The following is a 4013-nucleotide window of genomic DNA, read 5'->3' as shown; positions in this document are numbered from 1 at the left end:
CCCAAGCCATTAAAACTCTGGAGGCTAATGGAAAAAAGATCACTACACCCAGATGAAACCTAGCTTCCTAATAAATGATAGCTGTCCGTTAATTCGGAGCCAAGCCGCACTAAAAGCCTCCAATACAGGAAACACAATGTTGCCAGCCAAGCAAGACAAAAAAAAATGCTACAAAACAGACAGAAGATATTAGAAACACCAATCAAGCAGAACACAGCAAACTCCAAGACCAATAAACACAGACCAAGACTCCCAACCAATCAGGATGAAGAAAAAACCATTCTGGCACAGCGTAGGCTAGCACCAAATTTAAAACAGAAATGGCTGTGAAAGTCTGACTCACAGATGAACACAATACAGAAGCCTGATGATGGCAGATGAGATTCTGCCAAAACGTTGCTACAACTTTAAAAGCACAACTATAATGATGTGGGAAAATACCCGAACAAAGCTGAATGCCATACATATAAATAGCCACGAAAACTTAAGAAAACATATATATATATATATATTTCATAGATTTTCACGGGTACCTCTATGTATGTCTAGGTGTGTTCGGGTCTTTTCCCATGTGTGTGTGTATGTTTATGTATATGTATATGTATATGTAGTGGTAGGTCAATGTGCCTATTGATAGAATTGCTGTTGGAAAACCAGGCTTCTGTTAGTTGGTGTCCTCCTTTAGTTTTATCACAGGCAACAATTTCAGCCTCTTGAAAACTGAATGTGTGATTATGCTCCTGCATATGTGCCCAGATCTGAGAGTGCTGTTCTTTGCATTGGACAACCAGTTTGTGTTTGTGTACTCTGGTCTGTAGCCATTGGCCATTTCCCCTACATAATTACTTGCACAATCACTACAGTTGATGTGGTAAACCACTGAAGATATTTCCTCCTTGGGTAGTGTTTTCTTTAGGTGCATCATTCTCATTCTTAGAGTTTGGTCTGGTTTGTATGCCACCTTGACTTCATGCTCCAAGAGAATGTGTGCAGCAGATACTCCCTGTATATATGGGAGCACCCTCTACATAGCTGTTCCACTGGACCTTCAATGGATTGCTGGCCCCTGGGTGTAGTACACCTTCAGGTGAAGTCAATGGAATAACCATTGAGCTTGCAGACCTGATATAGATATGCTCTCTCCTTGGCTTTGGCTGTCAGTATACTACAATGAGTGTCTACCCTATTAAACAGTGCCTGAATACAACTGGCTTTATGTGCAATGGGGTGATTCCTCTCATTGTGTAGGATACGGTCTGTGACTGTGGTTTTTCGGTACACACCTGTGTCAAGGCTCCCATCTGAGTTATGGCTGACTAGCACATCTAGGAAGCCCAGCGTGTTATTGGTCTCTTCCTCCATCGTAAACTGGATGTCTGGATATATGGAATTGAGGATGCCCATAAATCTAGGTTGCCTACTAAAAGAAGCCTGGTTTTCCAACAGCAATTCTATCAATAGGCATATTGAACTACCACTGGCCTACCAAACATTGAGACACTAGGAAAGACCATGCAAGAGGAGCAGAGACCACTTCCCATCGGAGAGCAAGGACCGATGGCACACATCCCCACTCCTGGGCATGTGGATTCATCATATGAAGGCACAGCCAGGCCTGTCCAAAGACAGAGGAGCCTGGCAGAGCTGCCTCAAGTTATAACAGACAGGAATAATGAAGAATGAGCCAGGCCTACCACAAGGCCACGAGTAAAGCAACAAATTACAATAGTTGGCAGATTAATATCACTTCTTAGAAATAAGCAGTCCAGGCTGGGTCTGACAAGGGAGGAAACAACAAGGGTTAAACTCCTTCAACCAACATGACTGAAGCAAAAACAACAGAGTTAATTGCAGGTGGGAGGCAGTTGGAAGGGCCTATTATGGGTGCAAGAGCTAAATTGAGTAATGATATATAAAGGCATAGATCTCTGTAATGGTAGTTTATTACTAGCACATCTAGGAAGCCCAGCGTCAGCAGAGACTGACAAAAGCTTAATAAGTATAATAAATATAATTTTAGTTTCAGAGATTACAAGATGTCTGTTTCTTTTCTCTCTCTCACACACACACACACATGCACACACGCACATATGTATGTATGTATGTATAAATGTACAGTATCTCACAGAAGTGAGTACACCCTCTTACTTTTTGTAAATATTTAAGCAGAGGTGGGATACAACAGGGTTAACTACCAGTCTGGGATTTATGAGCTTCCCTGCCCGCTGTGAGCTGCGCGCCTTTAATCGTCATTAGCACACTGCATGCTGAGAAGCAGCCTTTGAAACAGCCCTCTTTTCTTGTTTTTTAAACTGCAGCTGTGCCTCGTTCGGCAGCTGAAGTTACAACAACAACAACACTTTATTTGTGGTCACAGACCAAAACACAAGTACAACAAAAGAAGAACATGGGAAAATTAGTCATGAACAATTGGTCACCAAAAACTTGACTAAGGGGAATTACTGCATTCTCCTCTGATGGTTACAGCTCTTAAAAAACAAATGGAAACCATGGAAGTGATGTATGAGGAACCATCCCCTAGACCAGTGGTCCCCAACCTTTTTTGTACCAGGGACCAGTTTCACCCAGAAACACTTTTTCAAGGACCGGGGGGGGGGAAAGGGGAGAGACACTTTTTCAAGGAGGGGGGGAGGGGGAGGAGTCCGAGTTTGGTGGTTTGCTTGCAGACGTTTCATTACCTGACTAGATAACATCTGATGTTGTTACCTAGTCGGGTAATAAAATGTCTGCCAGCAAACCACCAAGTTCAGGGAGGCTCAGGACAAGTCCCTGCAGGATGGCTGAGAAGCCCCACCTCTCAGCCCTGCCTCCATCAGCCTCATCCCTCAGGTGTCTCCCTCCCTCCCTCAGCCTTATCCCTCAGGTGTCTGCCTCGTTCCTCTCTCAGTCGCTCTCTCGCTCCTCCACCAGCCCAGGAAGAAACTGCTTCAAAGAAGCCAGCAGGGTGGCTTTTCCTGTCGGTGCAGCTCCTCCAAAGTGCCCATTCACCCCCACCCCGCTGCCCGCGGTTCAATCCAGTGCTCCGTTCTGCTTGTCTGCCTTCGTTTCTGGTTGTTTCGGAGCAACTTTGGCTGAGAATAATAACTATTTGCCTCTTTTACTCAGCAGAAGCTGCTCCGAAACAACCAGAAATGAAGGCAGGCAGGCAGGCAGAATGGAGCACTGGATTGAACCACGGGCGGCGGTGTGGGGTGAATGGGCGCTTTGGAGGAGCTGCGCCGACAGGAAAAGCCACCCTGCCGGCTTCTTTGAAGCAGTTTCTTCCTGGGCTGGTGGAGGAGCGAGAGAGCGACTGAGAGAGGAACGAGGCGGGAGGAAACCGAAGCCACTGAGCCGGAGAGCAGGACAGGCTTTGGTTGCTTCCTCCCTCCCCTTCTTTCATTCGTGCCTTTGATCCCTGATCCCAGCAGCATTCACCGAAGGGGAAGAAAGCCACCATTTTTATTTTATTTTTATTTTCTTTGTGGCCCGGTACCAAATGATCCACGGACCGGTACCGGTCCACGGCCCGGTGGTTGGGGACCCCTGCTCTAGACAATATAAGAACAAATTACTAGCATTGGGTCTAGAAGGGTCTGTTTCAAGGAGAGACAGTAACTTAGATCTGCCTGCGTTATACATAGGGCAATATAAAAGGACATGCTCCACAATTTCAACCTCAGTTCTGTCACAGGGGCATAGCTGCTCGTTAATTGGGAGCCTCTTAAATAGCCCATCCAGTACTGCTGAGGGCAAGACATTAAAGCAAACTAGGGAGAAAGCTCTTCTATACTTGGAAATGGTTAAAGTGTAAAAATAGGAAGCCATCCTCAGTTTGTAATTATTAAATTGGCTGAAGATCAGAGGGGATCAAGTTTTGTTAGCTGTGGCTCATAGATATTGCAAGTCAATGTCCACAAGCCATTGGACTACCCTAAATTGGGTCCTTAAGGCCATAATCTCCCAGGGCATCCCCCATAAAACCTAGCAGGTGTAATTTCTTCATCAGCTCC

This window comes from Pseudonaja textilis, chromosome 3 (assembly GCF_049901715.1).
Source record: "Pseudonaja textilis isolate UNSWEBS1 chromosome 3, rPseTex1.2, whole genome shotgun sequence".
NCBI classification, from domain to species: domain Eukaryota; kingdom Metazoa; phylum Chordata; class Lepidosauria; order Squamata; family Elapidae; genus Pseudonaja; species Pseudonaja textilis.
The sequence above is the reverse complement of the archived record's forward strand: the minus strand, read 5'-3'. Positions refer to the sequence as shown.